Source organism: Balaenoptera ricei, chromosome 15 (genome assembly GCF_028023285.1).
Source record: "Balaenoptera ricei isolate mBalRic1 chromosome 15, mBalRic1.hap2, whole genome shotgun sequence".
NCBI lineage: Eukaryota > Metazoa > Chordata > Mammalia > Artiodactyla > Balaenopteridae > Balaenoptera > Balaenoptera ricei.
The window spans coordinates 16661916-16684495 of record NC_082653.1 but is presented as its reverse complement, the minus strand read 5'-3'; the positions used below and the strand labels follow the sequence as shown (position 1 = coordinate 16684495).

General features: G+C 45.0%; 1 protein-coding gene across 4 annotated transcripts in view; it reads left to right on the top strand.

Annotated features, from left to right (window-relative positions):
• Nucleotides 1–22580, top strand: part of TOX2 (TOX high mobility group box family member 2) — a 271714-nt gene that overhangs the window by 27473 nt on the left and 221661 nt on the right. Inside the window, exon 2 of one of the 4 annotated variants that reach the window (XM_059896590.1) lies at nucleotides 21923–22012. The exons of the other annotated variants lie outside the window; for them this stretch is intronic. The gene's annotated coding sequence lies outside the window, so the exon portion shown is untranslated. The remainder of the gene's footprint in view (nucleotides 1–21922; nucleotides 22013–22580) is intronic. 4 annotated transcript variants of the gene reach the window in all.

Here is a 22580-nt window from a genome sequence, read left to right as displayed (position 1 = left end):
CTGGTTCAGAAGACAAAATCCTGGAACACATCTCCATCCCAACTGGTTAAGATACTCTTTTTAAAAAAAAAAATTTATTTATTTAGGTTGCACTGGGTCTTAGTTGAGGCATGCATACGGGATCTAGTTTCCTGACCAGGGATTGAGCCCAGGCCCCCTGCACTGGGAGTGCAAAGTCTTACCCACTGGACCACCAGGGAAGTCCCGTTTGGCTTGGGTTTGATTTGGCTCCCTAAGTCTTTAACTTCACTTGTTACGAAAACTTGGTTAGAACAAAGTCAGACCGAGAAAGTCTTGTGCATGCTGCACTGAGAATTTCCTCCTGTCCTAGAATTTCTGGGTGCAGTTAAATTGTGACTTAGAGCAAACCACCCTTCATGGGCTGAGGGATGGATATCCCATCAAAAGAAATGTCTTCTCCCTCCTACTTTGAGGAACTTAGGTTTCTAGGCCCTGAGCCCTGCAGGCAGGAAAGTGTTAAGAAAGAAATGTGCATTTCCACTGAACAAGAAAATCAACTTAGAAAAGAAATGTGTATTGGAAAATATCTATTTGCCTGCAAAATAATGTAAAAATAATGAGCTCCTATTCCCCTTTGATGTGCAGCGCACGCTTTTAAGGAAAGATTCTGCATTTCTGAGATACTGGGCCTGGCGTGTAATGAAGTGGTTGTTATGGCAACAACTTTCAAAAGCAAGTATTTTCTGAGAGATGTGCTCCACACAGCCATCGTGAGAGAGGAAAACATGAAAACAGAGACAGGGAGATGAGCCCAACAGAAGGCATCAGATGCCGGGAGCCCCCGCTCTGTGTCCGAGGGGGAGGGAATGGGGCCCCTCACCACCACCCCTGCCTGGCTTTGCAAACCTGCAGGGGAATCCAGGGCCCTGCCCTGGAAGGAATCAGGGTGAGGGGCTGCCCAGAGGAAGTCAGGGCTGAGATGGTGTCTCTCACCCGGAGATGCCCCCTGAGTTCGATCACCAGTCCCTCCTCCTCTTCTTCCAGACCGGCCTCCCAGCCTCAGCCTCTGGCCCTCCCATCTTTCCATCTGCTCCCTCCTGCCCCCGCTGCTCAAGAGAACCAAACACCATTGCATTCATTCCAGAGCCCTATTTCTTTCCACTAGCATTCAGGCCCACCAAGCTGGTACTCAGTGTGTGCAGACATGGCTCCAAGAGCTGGCATTCATCACCTCCTCTAACCTTCACAGTGACTCCAGGTGCCCAGAACAGTGCCCGGCACAGACTAGCTGCTCCTCTCTCTTTGTTGAGCGAATGGATGGTCCTTCTCTGGTAGCCACTGCTATCGTCCCCATTTTTCACATGAGGAAATTGAGGCTCAGAGATGTTCAGTGAGCGCCCTCACCCTGAAGACAGTGAGCGGTGGAACTCGGCTGCCCCACCTCTGCCTGGCACCGCCTCTTTGTACCCCCTCTTCCCTGCTTCCCTGTCTTTGCTCATATGCTGTGTCTCTGCCTCGTACACCCTCTCCTGTGTCCTGTAAGGCCTGGCTCAAAGGCACCTTGACCATGATGGTTTTTTTTTTTTTTTTTTTTTAATTTATTTATTTTTGGCTGTGTTGGGTCTTTGTTGCTGCGCGCGGGCTTTCTCTAGTTGCGGCGAGCAGGGGCTACTCTTCGTTGTGATGCGTGGGCTTCTCATTGCGGTGGCTTCTCCTGTCGTGGAGCACGCGCTCTAGGCGTGCGGGCTTCAGGAGTTGTGGCACGTGGGCTCAGTAGTTGTGGTGCACGGGCTTAGCTGCTCCGCAGCATGTGGAATCTTCCCGGACCAGGGCTCGAACCTGTATCCCTTGCACTGGCAGGCGGATTCTTAACCACTGCGCCACCAGGGAAGCCCCAACCATGATGTCTTGAAAAAGCCACCTCTAAACTAGAGCCCTGGCTGTGTCAGGGCCCAGATATGGGGGGTCCTCATTACCTGCTGGTGCATCTGGGCAAGGACTGCAAGAACAGAGCCACTTCTGGGGGACCGTGTCTGTCTCTCTCACTTTCCCCCTGCCAAACAGTGCCTGGCACAGGAGAGGCACTCAGTAGCCCTTTGTTGAAGGAAAGAAACTTTGGAACCCAGACAGTTCTGGATAAGCCTGTTGGGTCAGTCGCCAGGTTTCTGAGATCCTCAGGGCTGCCCCAGCCAAAGCTTCCTTGCGACTGGGAAACTGGGTCACATCCTGTTCAAGTTCACATCTGACAGTGGCCGTGAGGAGAGGAGCATTTGGGTGTGTGGGGCACAGGAGTGTGTAGAGTGTGTAAATGCGTGTTTGTGCGTGTGGGCTCTTCAGAGGTGGTTTGCTTTAAAAGGGAGTCTGGGGCTACGTATTCCCCAGCATGTGCTTCTGAGTCTGGGGTAAGGTGATGCATGTACTCATGGCTCTGGATCTGCTCTCTAGAGGGGCATGTGTCTAAAGATGTGCGTGTGTTTCAGGAGGAGAGAGAGTGTGTGCATGGCCTTGACTGAGCGGACTTGATCTCTCAGGGAGCATTTGTTTACATGCATGCGTATCTGTATGTGTGTGTGTTTCATGTGCATACATGAGGGTGTATGTCAGTGTGTGTGCATTCCTGGCCTTGATGGAGAGAGAGAGAGAGTGTGTGTGTATGTGTGTGTGCTGCAAGGAGAGATTGTATACACGTGTGTAAGGAGCGTGCCTGGGAACGTGTGGATGAATGCGTGGGGAGAGGGGCGTATGCATTCAGGTGCTGTTGTGTCTGCCAGGTAGAGGCAGAAGGAGCCCGTTGATGATGGGCTATCTTTTCAGTTCAATGCTGGGCGAGAGCTCCTGGCAGCTGCTGGCTGACCCGCGATCACAGAGTGAAGACTATGCCATCGGACTGTCCTCTGGATCATAAAAGTTAAGGGTTAGAGATGGAATCGGCTTTGGAAGTCACCTAGTTCTACCCCTGATGTCACGCCTGATGAAAAACAGAGGGGGGAAGTGGGCTCCAAGATCACACAGCAAACTCAGGATAAAGCTGGAACTTGGACTTGTACCTGGGTCTGAGATTCCCTCATTAACCCCAATCCACTGCCAGGTCCCTGAGGAGGAGGGAGAGGGTGAACCACAGAGTAATTAATATCAGGCAGCAGAGTATTATAAAATTGCATTCCCACTTTAATTAGGGGAGCTTTTTTTTTTTTTTTTTAATAGAAGTCTTTGTTGTGTCAATTAGTTGATTGACTATCTTTGGTTTCTGGGTTAGGGAAACTTGATCTGCGGTGAATGAATTTGTTTATCAGGGAAAAGGAGCCAGGGGATGGGAAAAGAAATTCAATTAAGTGTCAGCCTGCTGAGTGACAGGTTGCATTTGATAGGACTTTTAGCTTAATTGCTTGTATTTCATTAAGAGATTTATTTGTCAAGAGAATTCTTCATTTTAAAATCTCGGGCAGTGTCTGAGCCACTTCTGGCTATTTTTTCTGCATTGATTTAGGTTGCTGAAACATGGACCTGGAGAATTACCTGGCACCTCAGAGACATTCTTGTCTCTACTAAGATCCTCCCTTATCCTGGCTCCTGGGGCTGGCAGTCCCTCTCATCCTTCCTGTCCCAAAGTTATACCCAAAGCCTGGCAAGTGTCTGCATGTCTCTGGGGAGAAAAGCCCATATCGCTCTTTAGATTTTCAAAGGGATGTGAGTCCCGAAGAAAGTAACACTCAATAGGTTGACCACCTTTTGTTCTTTGCTGTTGTTTTTCCCCACAAAAACAGGTTGAATTTCGTGCAGATTTGTAAAATTGTCCATGAAGGCAGTGCTAAATATTGCTAACTAACTAATAACTAAATATTACTCTGTATTAACAAAAGTGACTTTTAAAATAAGTATCCTTGAAAATAAAGTCATCCTTACAAGATTTAATTTAATTGGAGAAATGATTACTACCGTTTTATTTTTTCAAAGAATGTCATGTAATCTCAAAAATGGGTGCATTCTAAATCAAATGGGTCTTGGTGTCCTGGAGGTAAATAAAATGTATGTATTGTGACTTATTTGAGCTGTTTTTCTTTGAAGGCTTCCTGATTCTTCTCATGAGAATTGTCTAATGTATAATTTATAATAGTTGTAGGGGATGATCACCTTGTTTTATAAATGAGAAAACTGAAGCACAGAGAGGGCAAGAAGTTTTTCCAAGGACACACAGCAAACCAGGGGCAGAACTAGGATGAACACCTGTTCCCCCAGCTTCTTTTCCAAGAATCTGGCTCTCTGTGGGGCCTCTGGAATGGCTGGGCTTAGGGCCTGCAGGGGCAGCTCAGCTGACAGCCCATCTTTTCCTTTTGATTGATTAAGGCATGAGAGCAGAATGGTTAGGACCGCTGTCACCACCTGTATTTAAATCCTGGATCTGCTGCTTATTATGTGACCCTGGGCAAGTGCCTCAACGTCTCTGGTAAACTGGGGATATAGTAAGATTATCTGTTTTACTGGGTTGTTGGGAGGATTCCATGCAACGTACTTGGACTGTACCCAGTACATAGTAAATACTTAATAAATATCAGTTGTAATTATTGTTGTGCTTTTCAAGTAAGATTTCATTGGGAAGTAAAAGGTTTCCAATTCTTAAAGATAATTGAGGACCATTGTTTTGTACTATGTAAACTCCATTCCCACCCCTCGTCCTTAAACAGGAAATAATTTACTCCAGGAGATGGGCGGATTCAGTTCTAGTCCGTGATGAATGGTGGTGAAAGCAGATTTCCTGTCTCCTCGGGCATTGCTCTTTCTGGTGTTCCCTGGTACCGGAATATTTTTATTTTCTTCTCTATGGTAGATATTTATCTGTGGTTCTCCCTCTCTTCTCCTTCTTGCTTTCTTCATTTCTCTCTCCCTTATTTCTCTCCTTCCCTCCCTTCCTTCCTTCCACTCAGGTACAGGAACTGTCTTCTATAGACTCGTAAATGCCAGTTTTGCACCTCTCTTTCCAACTCTGCATTCAGTGGTGTCATGTTGGTGGCCATGGTGTCAATATTTACAGTATGGAAATTGGGGAACTTGTAGTAAGGGCTTTTTTGGTTTGTTTGTGTTTTGGACAGCTATTTTACAGCACATCATTGCCTCCATCCATCCTTCCTTCGTTCATCCATCTCTTTGTATGTCCAAACATCCACCCACCAAACCATCACCCATCGAACCATCCATCCATCCCACATTTATTAAACACTTTTTGTGGGCCGGGCCCTGTATAAGATCTACAGGGAGGGCAGAATTGGCCAGAGCCTGCTCCCTGCCCTATAGGAACTGACAGTTTAGTGGAAGAGACACCTTACATCTGTCTCACATTCAGGGACTGTCTGGACATTATTTCATTTGATGATCATGGTCAGTATTGCTACCTCAGTGAAACAACTGAGGAGATTAAAGCTCAGAGAGGTTAAGTGAATTGCCTGAGGTCACACAGCTGGCTGCACATTCATTTGTTTACCTGTCTGACAAGGCATGATCTTCAGCTTACCAAGCTGCTCAAATCCAGCCAGAATGTCAAGGTGAAAACAGATTTTCAATCTTGTCCTTCAGGAATAAGCCATCTTTTAAAAAAAATGAAAAGAAAGAAAGGGAAAGAATAGGGAAAGTTATTTTTCCATCTTGCTTAGATGGGGACAGTTTTGAATTTATTTTTTCAGATTGAACAATCGTTCCTCAAATGGATAGTGATAGGTGATCTAAAAAATAATCTTTAAAACCGTCGCCGAGTTGGGCATTTCCTTCGGGTGACATAACTCACTGTGACAGAATGCATTTAAATTCACAGAAAAGAAATTGAAAGGAGTGGAGGGTGTTGCTGTGAACTGCCAGTTTCTTAACCCTCTCCGTTCACCACTCTCACCCCTCTCCTCCATTGCCCACGGGCCTGAGGGCACTGCCGTTCGCCCCTTGCTACCTTCAGCTACATGTCTCCGTATGCATCAAGCACTGAAAGCATTTCTTTTGTGGATCACAGGTCCCAGGCCAGGGAAAGAGGGTGTGGATTTCTTGATGGACCAAAGAAAGAGGTGCTTGGACCTTTTGGAAGATGATGCTCACTCTTTCTCTATGGATTCTTATCTGTTCCCTTTGCATTTCTTTTTTTTTTTTTACCGCCTTTGCATCTCTGTTCCCCCATACGGCCACCGTAGTAACAAGGAGTGGGCTTTGCTTTGGGAAGGCCGACGTGAGGCCAGATGGGGCTCAGGGACAAGGATCAACTTAATGCACAGTGTCCATGGAATCCATGTCACAAGTCCTCCTGGTTTGGTGGGTGGCCTCCCTCCAAAGGCAGAGTTCCAGGGCCATGCTAGGGTTACTGGCAAGAGCTTTGATGGACAGCATGGCGTTCAACACCTTAGACTTTCCTTTGTGCGATATTTTCATTGCCCTTCCCAGGGCATGTTTTGTTATCTGCAAGCTGATTTCTCTTTTTCTGCGTCCTGTCTGCCATTACGGCTCTGGAGAAAGAAGAAAGCAGGTGCCACCTTGAGAAAGAAGAGGCAGATCTGATATAAGGGAGGGTCTTAGATCAGCTTCCTAGAGTCAGAGCCTGAGATGGGGATTCTTGTGAGAGTGATTTATTGCAGAGTGCTCTTAGGAGAAGAGGGGTCAGGGAAGCATGAGAGATAGGCCAGCTTCAGCCTGATCCCACAGGGAGCTCTGGAACATGAATTGTGTCACTGAGTTGGTCCCCACTGGAGGCAAGGGGCTGGCATTTGTACCTCCATGTCATCAGTCAATGGCCACAGGATGTCGCTGGTTGGGGAGGGAGAGTAACCTCCTAGGGGAGGGAGATCCTGCCAAAAGCAAGTCTCCAGGGAAGGGGACAGTATTATTATTATTATTATTTTTTTTTTTTCTTGCCACGCCTTGCGGGATCTCAGTTCCCCAAGCAGGGATTGAACTTGGACCCACAGCAGTGAAAGTGGGGAGTCCTAACCACTGGACCGCCTGGGAATTCCCAGGGACAGTATTATCTTTAGCTGTCAATTATCACAGGATCTGGGGCTTGGGGCCACTAGTCTGGTAAAGGGGATACAGCTTGGAAACCAACAGCATCTAGTGCAGGGAACGTCCCGACGAGAGAGGAACAGGCAGTGGAGCGGTGGTTCCTCTTCCTGCCCTGGTGGATTGTGGGAGGAGACGGAAACCCGAGGACAAGCAACGGTGTAGGCACCATGTGTCCAGACCCGCCCTCCTTGGCTTAAAGATAGACAGGACAGGCCCTGATCTCTCTTTCAGGAGGCCTCTGCTTGGCTTCCTGTTTGGGCTGCCAGGAGGAGAGAGCTATGTAGGAGGCCCCTGAAGACTGAGGTGGGCTGTGAGGTGAGGGCAGGCCGAGGGAAGGGTCCAGCCATGGGGGTTCAAACCAAGAGCCTGTCACCAAGGCAACTGTGGTGAGAGGTCAGGGGGTCTTATAGGAAAGGCTCCCGCCAGGGGATGCTTGAGGGCTGTATGGTGATGCTGTCGTGCTGGCAGGAGTTGAAGTGAGGGGTGGGACTATTCAGAGAAGACCCCGGCCTGATGTCTGCTGGAGGACAGACCACAGACTTAGTACATGCTAACAGAATGTCTAGGATCAGGCCCTGCGGTAGAGACAGCTAGTGTTCCACCTAGCAGGCATTCGTGCTTGCCCTTGCACAGTGTGGAGCTGTTGCTAAGAGTGGCTGCCCAGGGGTTGAGACACAGATGTAGAGAACGGGCGCGTGGACACCAGAGGGGGAAAGTGGCGGGCGGGGGGTGTGTGATGGATTGGGAGATTGGGATTGACGTGTGTACGCTAATATGTATACAGTGGGTAACTAGTGGGAGCCTGCTGTACGTATAAAAAAATAAATGAAATAAAATTCAAAAATTCAACAAAACAAACAAACAAAAAAAGGAGTGGCTGCTCAGACAGGGACTATATTTCCCAGTGAAGCTTGCATGTATGCCTGGCCGTGTGACAAGTCCTCACCAGTGGAATGTGAGTGAAAGTCGTGTGTGTCCATTCTGGGCAGTAGCTTCTAAGAAGGGGGTGGGACTTCTCGCTGTTCGTCTAGGGGCTAGAAGAAGACTCTATGGTCCGAGAGGTTGGCAGAGCCAAAGATGGGAGGAGCTTGGGTCCTTGAATCATCACATGGAGGAAAACTGCCCATAGACTAGGAAACACCTCATTGGACTGTTATGTGAGCAATGGGGGAAAAAATCTATTGTGTTGGGCTTCCCAGGTGGCGCAGTGGTTGAGAGTCTGCCTGCCAATGCAGGGGACACGGGTTCGAGCCCTGGTCTGGGAAGATCCCACATGCCACGGAGCAACTGGGCCCGTGAGCCACAATTACTGAGCCTGTGCGTCTGGAGCTTGTGCTCCGTAGCAGGAGAGGCCGCGATAGTGAGAGGCCCACACACCGCGATGAAGATGAAGAGTGGCCCCCACTTGCCATAACTGGAGAAAGCCCTCGCACAGAAATGAAGACCCAACACAGCCATAAAAAAATAAATTAATTAATTAAAAAAATGGAAAAAAAAATACTGCATTATACCATTGTGGCAATTAATAAACTAATTTATAAAAAAAAAAAAAAATCTATTGTGTTAAGCCAGTGGGATTTGGGGGTTTATTTGTTACAGAAGTTCGTGTTGCCCTGACTATTTGAGGCCTGACCAGGCATCTCCAGCAGACACAAATAGGCACTAGCACAGGGCCAACTCTTCACCCACTTCCGATCTCACTCCCCACTCCCTGGGAGCAAACGTTCACATAAAGTACCCCTTCAGTAGTCAGGTGCCATCTTCAAAAGGTGGAGGTGGGGGAAGAGATCTGAAAGACTCATTAATAAAAGACAGACTGACATGAGAGATTGTTTAAATATTTGCTGTTCAACGTGTGGTCCCTGGTCCGGCAGCATCAGCATCACCTGTAACTTGTCAGAAATGCAGATACCCAGGTCCCAGCTCAGGCCTCCTGATTCAGAATCTGCACCTTGAAAAGATCCCCAGGTGATTTGCGTGAACATTACAAGTGTGAGGAGCTCTCTTTAGAGAAAGGTACTACATCATGAGATGTGCCTCTTGGCCAGGCACACAGCTGAAAGCAACTCATCGTATTCATTCTTTCATTTTATTCATTGTTTCATTTGTTGTTGCAACCCATCGCTACTTATTGAACATCTGCTATTTTCCAGGCAATGTCCTGGAGAAGCAAGGCAGATACAGTCCCTGTCCTCACAGAGCTTGCTGTCTATTGGGGGGGAAAGAGACATTAAACATAAAATTATACAAATAATTACAATTGTGATAAGTATTAATATTACAAAGAAAAAGTGCAGGTGACAACAAAAGCATAAAACAGGGAAACTGCCTAGTTCTGGGGGCTCAGAGAAAGCCTCCCTGAGGAAGAACCATTGAAAGTGAGACTTCAAAGAGGAACAGAGGGACTTCCCTGGTGGCGCAGTGGTTGGGAATCCACCTGCCAGTGCAGGGGACACGGGTTCGAGCACTGGTCCAGGAAGATCCCACATGCTGCGGAGCAACTAAGCCCGTGACACACAACTACTGAGCCCATGTGCCACAGCTGCTGAAGCCCACGCGCCTAGAGCCCGTGCGCCACAACAAGAGAAGCCACCGCAATGAGAAGCCCACGCACCACAACGAAGAGTAGCCCTCACTCTCCTCAACTAGAGAAAGCCCGCGCACAGCAACGAGGACCCAAAGCAGCCAAAAAAAAAAAAAAAAAAAAGAACAGAAATCAGCCAGATGAAGAATGGGGGTCAGCAGTGTTCCAGGCAGAAGAAAAAGCATGTGCAAAGGCCCTGAGTCAGGAAGAACCTTGAAGATCTAGAATAATTAAAAACGAACAAACAGAAAAGAACCCAAATCCTTGCTCTGAACTTGAGAAGAATAAGTGAGAGAGAGAGTGGGGTGGAATGGAATGGAGAGAAGGAGGCAGAGATGAGACACTGCAGGCTCTCACAGGCCATAAGAAAGATCTTGGACTTTACCCTAAGAGCAGAAGGGCGTCCTTGGAAAGGATATTTAGTGTAACTGGTAAGAGCTGGAACTCAGGAACCACACTGCCTGAATTTAAATCCCGGCTCAGCCAGTTACTGGCTGTGAGACCTCGGGCAAGTTACTTAACCTTTCAGCACCCCAATCTTCTCATCTGTAAAAGGAGAATAACCGAGTGCCTATTTCATAGCATAGTGTGGCTTTGAGGATTAAATGAGTCGCTATGTGTAAAGGGCTTATATGAGTGAATAGCACATAAGAATTTGCAATTACGGCTGAAGGGTTTTAATCAAGAGAGTAATATGATAAGATTTGTGCTTTAAGAAATCACTCTCCATACTGGACTTCCCTGGTGGCGCAGTGGTTAAGAATCCGCCTGCCAATGCAGGGGACACGGGTTCGATCCCTGGTCCGGGAGGATCCCACATGCCACGGAGCAACTGAGCCCATGTGCCATAGCTACTGTGCCTGCACTCTACAGCCCGCGAGCCACGACTACTGAGCCTGTGTGCCACAACTGCTGAAGCCCTTGCACTCTGGGGCCCGCATGCCACAACTGCTGAGCCCGCGTGCTGCAGGTACTGAAGCCCGCGCACCTAGAGCCTGTGCTCCACACCGTGAGAGGCGACAACAATGAGAAGCCCGCGCACGCGAGGAAGACTTGTCCCCGCTCACCGCAGCTAGAGAAGGCCCGCGTGCAGCAACGAAGACCCAATGCAGTCAAAAAGAAAAAAAAAAAAAAGAACTCACTCTCCATACTGGATGGGGGAAACTAGATGGCAGCAGGGAAAGAGTGAAAGCAGAGAGCCCGGTTAGAAGATTACGGTTACCCAGGAGTGAGATGATGGCGGTTTAGACCAGGGTGGAAGCAGTGGAGATAGAAAGAGGGTGAATGAATAGGACTTGGTGGTTTGTTGGATGTGTGTGCTGAGGGTGCAGGGAGGGGTTGGTGGGGAGAAGAGGAGTCAAGGGTGATGGCCAGGTTTCTAGTTTGAGCATCTTGGTGGATGGCAGTGCCAGTTGGTGGATGGTAGTGCCAGGTTTTCAGTGGAAGTTGATGAGTTCAGTTTTGGACGTGTTCAGTCTGAGGTGCCCGAGAGACCTCAAAATGGAGATATTGAACAGGGAGACGAGATACAGGAGCTGTGGATAAATACTTGGGAGCCACTAGCATATAGATGACAATGAAAACCATGGGAAGAGATGAAACTGCTCAGAAAGAGCATACAGAGTTAGAAGGGTTTGCAGTCACGGAGACTTGGATTTGAATCTCCGTTCTCTGCCAGCGGTATGGTTTATGGGAGAGTTATTTAGCTTCCCTGAAACTCGGTCTCTGATATGAAAAATGAGGATAATTATTCCTACACCAAAGGGTTGTTGTGGGATGTAAATGAGATAACGTGTATCAGGCACTCATCTCCATCAATATCCATGGCTTTCCTCCGTCGATCTCCCCTTCCTCACTCATCACACAAAGTTTTTCCTGCCTTGGTCTCTGAAGCATCCTACACGCAGAGCACACCACAGGCCTGCTCACAACCACCGCCCAGGTGCTGAGCCCACAGCAGTCAATGGCCAGGTAGGAGCCAGTGACACCAGCTAAAGCTGTCACGCACATACTGTGTGAAATGAACCCTGGCCTCCGAGTCAGCAGGACTGTCATTCAACTCTCATCTCTGCTGCTCACTTGTTTGGGACCTCAGGCAAGTCTTGCATCTTCCAGGGCCGCAGGCACTTCATCTGCAAGGCAAGGAGTTCGGTGATTCTGCTTTGTGTTAGTTTCTAGGGCTGCTGTAACAAAGTGCCACAAACCGGGGGGCTTAAAACAACATTTATTCACTCACTGTTCTGGAGGCTGGAAGTTTGAAGTTTAAGGTGTGGGCAGGGCCATGTTCCTCTGAGAGCCTGGGTAGAGTCTTTCCTTGCCTACTCCTAGTTTTTGGTATCGGCCAGCAGCCCTTGGAGTTTTGTGTCTTGCAGCTTCATCACTCCGATCTCTGCCCCTGCCATCACACAGCCTTCTTTTCTTGTGTGTGTCTCTGTGTTTCCTCTCCTTTCCTTATAAGGACACCAGTCATACTGGATTAAGAACCAGCCACCCTACTCCAGTATGCCCTCATCTTAACTAATCACATCCGCAATGACCGTATTTCCAAATGGGATCACGTTCTCAGTTACTGGGGCTAGAACTTCAAAAGATCTTTTTGTAGGGACACAATTCAACTCATAACATACTCCTAATTTTTTTTCCCCCTGAATTTGTGGAGAGTGAAGGTGGGAGGTGGGGAGTCTCCACAGAGGAGGGAGCTGGGGAATGTTAATTATATTTTTACTTGTGGTTAGAAAACCCTTTTCTGACTGCTAGAAATATACGTTCTCTCTGTTAATTACGATCTCCTCGTGGTAGGTAATCACTGCAGGCAAAAAAATCCTCTTATTGAGAGAACAAACAGAAAGGTAAGGGCTGGACCCAGCTACACCTGGGGAAAAGATGTTTGTGCTGAATTGGAAAATACACATCTCCCCCGCTCTGTTCTCCCTGGCACACTCTTTCCAGGGTGGAGGCAGGGCCAGATGGGGGGTGATTATCTCTGCTCCTGTCAAACTGGACCACGAGGCATTGTTTGCCTTCTCCTGGGATGGGCAGCAGTACACCTTTGCCGTCCTGCTCCAGGGATAAGCCACCTCTCTGATTGCGAGAGACTCTGATGGCTTCACCATCCTATAGAGTAGCCCACTGGCCCACTCCATGGAAGAAGTTGTCCTATCGACCCTGGAGAATAATAAGGGGCCCATGTCCTGGAGGTCTTGTTGGGCCTCAAAAATTCATGGGCCAATTGCAGTCCTTAATATTTACCCACATGAGTTGAAAACATCTCCACACAAAAATCTGCACACAAATGTTTATAACAGCTTTATACACAATTGTCAAAACTTGGAAGCAACCAAGATGCCCTTCAGTATGTGAATGGATAAACAACTTGTGGTCCATCCACACAATGGAACATGATTCAGCAATTTAAAAAAATGATTAAGCCACAAAAAGACATGGAGAAACCTTCCAGGCATATTGCTAAGTGAAAGAAGTCAGACTGTAAAGGCTATATATTCTGTGATTCAACTATATGATTTCTGGAAAAGGCCAAACTATGGAGACAGAAAAAGGATCAGTGGTTGCCGGGGGTTTGGGAGAAGTGGGGGTAGAGATGAATAGATGGAGCACAGGGCATTTTTAGGGCGATGAAACCATTTTGTATGATACTGTAATGGTGGATACATGACATCATGCATTTGTCAAAACCCATAGAATCTACAACACCAAGAATGAACCCTAATTAAACTATGGACTTTAGCTATTAATAATGTACTAATACTCATTCGTTAGCTGTAACAAATGTGCTACCCTAAGCAAAATGTTAATAATGGGAGAACTGTGTGGAGGAGTGAGGGAGTAGGAAACTATTTTCTGCCCAATTTTTCTGTACACTTGAAACTGCTCTAAAAAATCAAGTCTGTTAATTAACAAACAAACAAACAAACAACCCTCATGGCCAGTCACTTTAGGCTAAGGGTGTGGGGCCTGTTGGAATTTCCCTCGTGAAGCAGCAGGTACCTGATGCAGCTCTTCGCATCTGGGTGGCCAGGCGATGAAACGCCACCAGCTCTGAACGGCGCTCCAGGCAAGAGGAGCTTCCATAGCTGGTCCAGACAGCCGTGCAAGTGACTCTGCCTTTCGGTAGGTGTGGTGGCACGTCAGGATGCTGTTTGCATCTGGTGGAAAATATTGAGGTTCCCAGCAGATCGTGCCAGGCTGGAGCAGGGCTAGGGTGAGGCAAGTAAGACCCTTGGGCGCAAAATGTAAAGGGATGCAAAAAACCCTCCATAATCAAGATTGGTAATATTTTATCCTTTTTATTTTTCAGCCTTGCTGCATGGCTTGTGGGATCTTAGTTCCCCAACCAGGGATCAAACCTGAGCCCACTGCAGTGAAAGTGCTGAGTCTTAACCACTGGACGGACAGGGAATTCCCAAGATGGATAATATTTTAACTCAGTGTTTTTTAAAAAAATTAATGCACAAAAAAATCCATCGTCAAAATATCAAAACTTTAAGTAAAGACAGGATCCGACCCTGTATTGGCATGACCTGGCTTCACTTGCCTCACCCTAATCTTGGCCATGTCAGATCCTGCCTTTATTTAATATTTTGATACTTTATTCATCATAGATTTTTTTGCATTAATTTTTATTTTAAAAAGCATCTCAACAAAATATTTTGTATCTTGATTACTGAGATTTGGAGCAACTCCCTTAAGTTTTGTGCCCAAGGCTAGTGCCTCACTTGCCTTACCTGAGTCTAGGCCCAGCCCCTATGTCTCTCAATGGTCAGGTTAAGATCTTCATTCTGTAAATGTTTATGAAGGATCTACTATATGTCCTTCACCAGTGGACAAGATAACTCGTCCCACGGGTGTTGATCTCCCTCCTTCCTGGGCCAGCACCATTGCTCCAAAGCTCATGGCCAAGTGGCCATGGCAGCATGCATGCGCCCAACACCCAGACTTTCTGGGCTGCCCTCCCTGCTCTGTGCCCAGTGTTCCAGCAGGGCTTGTTCTGCTCCAGGCCCTTAATGAGGTGCCATACCACACTGAGGGGACCTGGTGGTTGATTGGTTAACTGGCCCTCATTTGCTATGGAGGGGAAGGAATTTGTTCTTATCAGAATAGACACTGGATTTCCATTTCCTTCAGGTCCTGGCAGCATCACCATCAACAGACTTGTATGCTCTTGACTTCAAGTGCCCAGTGACCTCTCCAGATGGCCCTTCTTCACCGGGCTCTGCGCACTACCTACCTTCAGCTGGAATGCAGAAGTAGGATGGGGGGAAAGGAAACTCAAACGAAAGGAGTAGCTAATTATCACAGCAGCTGCAGCCTAGAGCCTCTGTGTGATTGGTCCACACTTTCTCCCAAAGGTGGTTTCTGTTATTCTTCATGATCCAGATAATCGGTAACACACTGGGTGCCAGAGAGGCCAAACCTGCCTCCTATTGAAACAAGAACTTGGACACAAGGCGAAGGCCCTTGAAGGCTGTTTTCTCCTTTGCTGTTGCCAAGGGCTCCTTTCTGAGTTCATCTTTATTTGGGGCCATTGAGAGGGAAGAATGAAGTTATAAAAAGACTTGCTTCCAAGGCATATCATTAAGGCACCTCTTTGTTCGCTGGCTCCTCCTGCTGGGTTTTTAATAGTGGCCTTTGCAGCATCTGGGGACTTGCACCCGAGCTCAGAGAGAGGCCCCAGGCACTCTCATGGCCCCACAATGCTCTGGGAGACCCTGTCACACACCTTAACAGGTGGGCCAGCTGAGATCCAGAGATGTGTGACAAGATTGGATAAAGAGGGGAGCAGACAGTTTGGCCACTTGGGAAGTGGGGACAGATGCATTGGACAGGGCTGTTGATCACACCCTGGGGGATTTCTCTGAGACTGGAAAGATGTTTGGATGGTGGGGAACCAAAAATCAACAAATAAATTTTGATTGCCCAGACAACAGAAATTTTTCATTTTGTCATATAAATGGATAACATTTATTCTGATCATTTATTCTAAATATGTGTTCTGATTGGCTAGTGCAGAGCTGTCAGGGAGAGATAACGTCTTATACCAGCTCACTAAGACTCTTAAGAGCCAGATGGGAGTGCAGGAAGGGCTGGATCAAGGGGACATCCTGAGAGAACTGTTGTTGAGCTGTGGTGTTGACTCTGCACATCTCCAGGAATTCACTTTCTAAGCCTCAGTTTGTTCTTTTGCAGAATAGAAGTGCTGGATTAGAATCTCAGTGGTTCCAAACTGTCAGAGGCATTTCTAGTGAAGCATTTTTCCATATATCAGCACAGACTTGCTGAAGTAGAATCTAATCCTTCTGGCACTGGCATTCTGCAATGCTGGGTTTTATGATTATGTATCTTCATTTAGGTTTAGGTGAGAAAAGTAGCCAGATTGTATACGAGCTTTCTTTGTGGTTCCTGGACCCAATTCCAACATGTGTGGGAGAGTTTCCCCTCACTTCCAACAAGCAATTCGTGGATACCAGCAGAGTGTCCAAGAATTCAACTCAGTCCTGACACTATCTACCCGGAGATAGCATCAGATTCCACAGCTTAAGGGTTCAGTCCTACAAGACTGCCCCTCCCATCTCCAACTTGCCAATTGCAAGCCCAGGTTGTTACCTGTGCTTCTGACTGACTGGATATAAATCAGAGGTTCCCATGACACTTGGGTGTGATTAATTTGCTAGTGCAGCTCACAGAACACAGAGAAAATATTTTACTTACTAGATTACTGGTTTATTATAAAAAGATATAATTTAGGAACAGCCAGATGGAAGAGATGCATAGGGCAAGGTATGGGGAAAGGGCGCAGAGCTTCCGTGCTCTCTCCAGATGCACCACTGTCCCCATATCTCCGGGTGTTCACCAACCCACAAGCTCTCTGAACCCTATCTTTTTGGGTTTTTATGGTGGCTTCATACATAGGCATGATTGATTAAATTATTGGCCATTGGCTATTGGTCTGTATTTCCAGTCCCTCTCCCTTCCCTGGAGGTCATGTGATTGTCTCCATTGGCAAACAGCCCCCATTCTTAGGTGCTTTCCAAAAGTCACCTCATTAACATAACAAAAGAAACACATTTATCACTCTCAACACTTAGGAAATTCCAAGAGTTTGGAGTGCTGTGAGTCAGGAACTGTGGACAAAGACCGAATATATATGAGAAATATATATTTGGTCATCTGAATGACCAAATATATACTTTTCTTATAAATCACAATATCGCAGTCTTATAAGCCTTTAACGGGCTTTGCTTTTCTCTGAGATGGGAGCCAATGGAGGGGTTTTGAGCGAGGAGTGATGTGATTTGACTCAGGCTACTACAGAAGGTTCCTTCTGGCTGCTATATTAAGGACAATATAGACGGCAATAAAGACGGCAAAGGTGGAGGCAGGGCAAGCCTCTGCCTTTGCTATGGAGGGGAAGGAATTTGTTCTTATCAGAGTAGACACTGGATTTCCATTTCCTTCAGGTCCTGGCAGCATCACCATCAACAGACTTGTATGCTCTTGACTTCAAGTGCCCAGTGACCTCTCCAGATGGCCCTTCTTCACCGGGCTCTGCGCACTACCTACCTTCAGCTGGAATGCAGAAGGGCAAGGTATGGGGAAAGGGCGCAGAGCTTCCCAAAGAGGCTATTACAATGGTCCCGGTAAGGAATGATGGTGGCTTGGACCAGGGTGTTGGTGCCGGAGGTGAAACGGCGTGTAAAACACTGACCAGCTTAAACTGGTTTGGCCTCCTAAAATAGGTTGTTGATTAATCAAACCCTGAGTTATTTTATAGAGACAGCATTGTGCATGTGCAAGATAGAAATCCATGTCTCCAGGATGACCTCGGAAAAGGAATCTTCAGTCTATGGAACTCAAAAAACAGAAATATTGCCACAGGACCCCTTAACAAAGTGAAAAGTCCTTCAATAAGGGAAGTCTGGTTTCCAGCAGCATGAGTAGCTTGTATGGACAAGTTTGAGACTAGCCAATCAGCTTCCAAGTTTGAAATTTCCCTAACACCCTAAATTTCGCCCCAACCCTGGATTGAGGAGACAGATTCGAGAGTCTTGCCTCCTGTCTCCTTGCTGGTCAACCTTGCAATAAAGCTCTTCCTTTTCTCAAAAGCCAGTGCCAAAGTACTGGCTTCTATGCGTGTCAGTCAGCGAGCCCTTGCTCAATAACAGAGGTGGTGATGAGGGGTTGGATTTTGAATCTGTTTTGAAGCTTAATGCTTAATGCCCCAGGATTTGATGTCAGTAAATGAAAGATGTCAGTAGGTCTTGGGTCTGAGCAATGGGAAAGGTAGGGTTATCTTTTCCCTAGATGAAGGAACAGCTTTGGGGCACAGAGGGGCAGTCGGAATTGGGACCTTAGTTTTGAATGTGGTGCATTTGAAACATTAGTTAGATACCCAAGTGGAGATGTTGGTGGCGGGAGTGAGGTTGGATATCCAGCTGTGGATATGAGGGTGAGTTCTAGGCTGGAGGTATAAGAGTGAAACTCTTAGGTGTACATGAACCTTTTTAAGGCTTTTGAAAATAATTGTCAATTTCCTTTCCAGAAAGTTTGAGAAATTAACACTCTCTCAAGGGGATATGGACATTCCCAAATGCTGGGTATTACCTTAAAAAAATCCATACCAATTTGATAAGTGAAAGATGGTGTCTCAATATTCTAATTTGCATAATGTGGATTTCCAGTGAGGTTAACTTCTTGACCTTTTTTGGCCATTTCTCTTTCATCTTCAGGACCATCTTGTATGGTCCTGTCCTTTTGTCCATTTAAAGAATGGGAAGGACATGTCCTTTTCATATTGATTTAGAAGAAATCTTAGATATTATGTTCTCTGTTATGTGACAAATAGTTTTTCTGAATTTTAATTTTGTAGTGCTTCCAAATAGTTTTTCTGAATTTTAATTTTGTAGTGCTTCCTGATATATAGAAGATTGGCATTTTAACATAGTCAAGTGTATCAATCTTTTCCCTTTTGAGTCCTAACTTTTGCTTTTTTCTCCTTTTGCTTAGAAAGCCATTTGTCTCCTAATATAAAAAAAATACTAATCTGTATTTTATCCTAGTTTTTTACAGTTTAATTAAAATAATAGCTCTCTGGTTCATGAAATTTATTTTGACATATGTTGTGAGGTCTTGAATTTTTTCCTGGCCCCAAACTGTTAATGAATTTTTCTTGCATCATTTATTGAGCATTCCACAATATTTCTCATTAATTTAAATGCCACCTTAATCGATACTAAATTCTTGCGTAGAGTAGGGCCTGTTTCCAGCTTTTAATTTTTCATAGCTACGTCTATTCTTCTATACTGTTTTAATTATTATAATTTTATAGCCTATTTAATATCTGGTAGGTAAAATCCATTATTTATTTATATTTTTGAAAATCGTCTTTATTATTCAACCTCTTTTATTTTTCTATTCAAACTTTAGACTAACTTTTATAAAAAAAGATTTATTTATTATTTATTTATTTTATTTATTTTTGGCTGCGTCGGTTCTTAGTTGCAGCGTGCAGGTTCTTCGTTGCGGCACGCGGGCTTCCTTCTAGTTGCGGCGTTTGGGTTTTCTTTTCTCTAGTTGTGGCACGTGGGGCTCCAGGGTGCATGGGCTCTGTAGTTTGCGGCATGGGGCTCTAGTTGAGGCGCGCAAGCTCAGTAGCTGTGGCACACGGGCTCAGTTGCCCCGCAGCATGTGGGATCTTAGTTCCCTGACCAGGGATCGAACCAGCGTCCCCTGCACTGTAAGGCAGATTCTTTACCACTGGGCCACCAGGGAAGTCCCTAGACTAACATTTTTAAGTTCCAGAAAGTTTCTAGCCAAGTTTTAATTTCAATTCCATTAAGCTTACATATTACTTTGAGCAGAATCAATAGATTTGTATTATAATATTGTTTTCCCACCCTTGAATCTGGTGTGCTTCCTAATCATGCACAGGTCTTCTTTCATGTCCTTGATACAGTTTTGTTGCTCCTTTAAATACTAATGCATATATCTTTTTTTTTTTTTACATCTTTATTGCAGTATAATTGCTTTACAATGGTGTGTTAGTTTCTGAAATGCATATATCTTAATGATTTTATTCCTAGATAAAAAAACTCAAAAGTCACTTCCCATCCCCTGCCCTCCCTGGCCCCTCCCCCCAATCTAATCTATCTTCTGTCACAGTGGCTCTCAACTAAAAGCGATTTTGTTCCCCAGAGGACATTTGGCAATGTCTGGAAATACTTTTAGTTGTCACGACAGGGGACCAACTTCTAGTTGGGAGAGGCCAGGGATGCTGCTAAACATCCTATAATGCCCAGGACAGTCCCCACAGCAAAGAATTATTTGGCCCCAAATGTCAGTAGTGCTGAGGTGGAGAAACCCTGTTCTATGTTGTGCATGGAGTCTTTTCCCCATGGAGCTGTCCTCCTGGTGTAATGGTATTTCGATCGGTACCAGAGGCGAATCTATAAAGTGTCAGGAGGGGTACCCTGTCCTCTGGGTGTCTGCTCTGTTCCCTGAGATGAGCAGCCCCCCATGAGAGGCTGCCTCCCTGACCTGCAGGGCAGCCAAGGGTACTGAGGTGTGCTGTCCTCAATCGCGGCTCAGGTTGTCCTGGCTATGTTGAAGAGACTAGGTGTCCTAAAGGAGGCCAGTCTTTGGAGGGAGACCAAAGAAGACCTGAAAGGGAGCCCGTGATTCCTTTTTTTTTTTTTGGCTGCACCATCGGGGCACTCGGGATCTTAATTCCCCGACCTGTGCCCCCTGCAGTGGACGTGTGGAGTCTTAACCACTGGATCGCCAGGGAAGTCCCCCGTGATTCCTTTTAAATAAACTTCAAGAACTAATAAAACTCACCTTTGGTAACAAATCAGAGAAGTGGTTGCTGGGGGTGCTAGGGCCACAAGGGAACTTTCAGGGGATTATTTCTGGCACGCTGGGTCTGGCTGTCAGATGACGAGTGTTTCCCCCACTCTTTCCCTTTTTATTCCTTAAAAAATGTACAACCATAGCTGAAGCCCCCTGGTAATCCCTCCACCATCTCATTCCCTTTCCTGTCTCCCCAGAGGCAACCCAGCTTCCCGAAGCTGGGAAGTATCATCTTTCACATCCATATTTTTGTACTTTCCGAACAGTATAGTTTAGTATGTTTTTAAATGTTAAAGTACCACACCATGTATATCATCCTGCATTTTCTTTTTCACTTACTATTTTTATATCTACTTGATTCATTTTAAGTGCTACATAGTATTCTACTGTGTGCTACACTCCTATTTAACCAATCTCCTATTATTAGACATTTAGGTGCTTTCCAGTTGTCCTTCATGACAGTGCTTCAGTGAACATCCTTACTTGTGCCTGTATATTTATTTTGTTGTCAGTCTGAATGTTGTTTTTCAGTTGACCCTCTTGAGTTCTCTAGAAAGACAATATTATCATGGACTAAGAAATGATACTTGTCTTTCTCCCCTATAGTTATGATTCATATCTATTTCTGGTCCTTTTATAGTCTTAGAAATTTCAGAACAATAGTTAATAGCAGTGGTAACAGTAACCATCCTCGTTTTGTTCTTGGCATTAATGAGGTGGCCTCCTGAGTTTCACTGTTAAGGATGACTTGGCTTTCAGTTTGAGATAGATATTTTTTGTCATATTGAGGTATTATCTTTTTTTATCTGAGTATATTAGGGATTAATATCATAAATAAATGAATTTTATAAACTAATTTCAATATTATTATGATTTGACTTTTTTGATTTGAATTATTGTAGTAATAGACTTCTAATATTGAAACAACCTTGCAATTTTTTGATGTATTATTCTTCTAATTTTTTGCAAGATTACCTATATCTTGTATAGTATTTTTGCATATACAACATATTAAGTGTGATTAACCTGCTATTTTCTTGGCTATCTTTTAAGTCATGGTTATAGGGTTTGTTTGTTTGTTTGTTTTCCATAAAAGTATATTATTGAGGTATCATTTACATACAGTAAAATACGTAAATCTGAAGTGTACAACTTGATGAATTTTGACAAATATACACACCCCAGTAGCCATCACCCAGATCAAGGTATGGAACATTCCCATAGCCTCAGAAAGTTCCCTTGTGTCTTCTTCTAGACAATCCTCCATCCGTACCCCCAGCAAACACTTCTCTAATTTTTATCACCAGACATTAGTTTTGTTCATCCTTGAACTTCATATAAATTGGATCATATAGTTTATATTCTGTATCTGGCTGCTTTCATTCAACATAATGTTTTTAAGATTCATCCAAAACATCATGTCAATAGTTTTGCTAGCTTGTAAAATTAACTAATAAGACTTTCATGTTTTTTCATACCCCGAAGGGATTTATGTTACATGGAAATTATTTGTTCTGTGGAAGTTCAAAATAACGCACCCATGAAATCATCTGTGGTTGGAAGCCATTTTTGGAGGTAAAACTTTGACAACTTTATGTTTTTTCCTTTGTTATTGGTCTATTCAGATAGTCTAATTTTTCTGGAGGCAATTTTGGTATGTTATGTTTTCCCAGAAAATAATCCATTTCACTGAAGTTTTGAGAGTATTTAGCATATAATTTTGCTTAGAGTCCTCTTACAGTTTTAAAATCATTACTTTCCCTTTTTGCATTTATAACAGTTATTTTTACTCCCTCTTATGGTGGAAACAAGGCTATTTCATGAACCAACTCTAAAATTTATCTACTAATTCTACTACTTTTCTATTAAGTTTACTAATCAATAAGGTTTGCTTTAACTATATTTTCCAGATTTCTTCTCAGTTATTTTAATTTTCTATAAAAAAACAAATTACTTAAATGAATGTTCATTTTACATACTTTCATGCTCTTCTGATTAACCATAAAGGCATTTAAGGTTATGAATTTGCCTATGAATCAGCTTTGCCTCATCCTGTAAGATTTTCTATGTGATTTTCTCTTTCTTTTTGTTTTTAAATAGTCTGTTTGCAGTTTTGATTTTTCCTCTTTAACTCACATGTTAT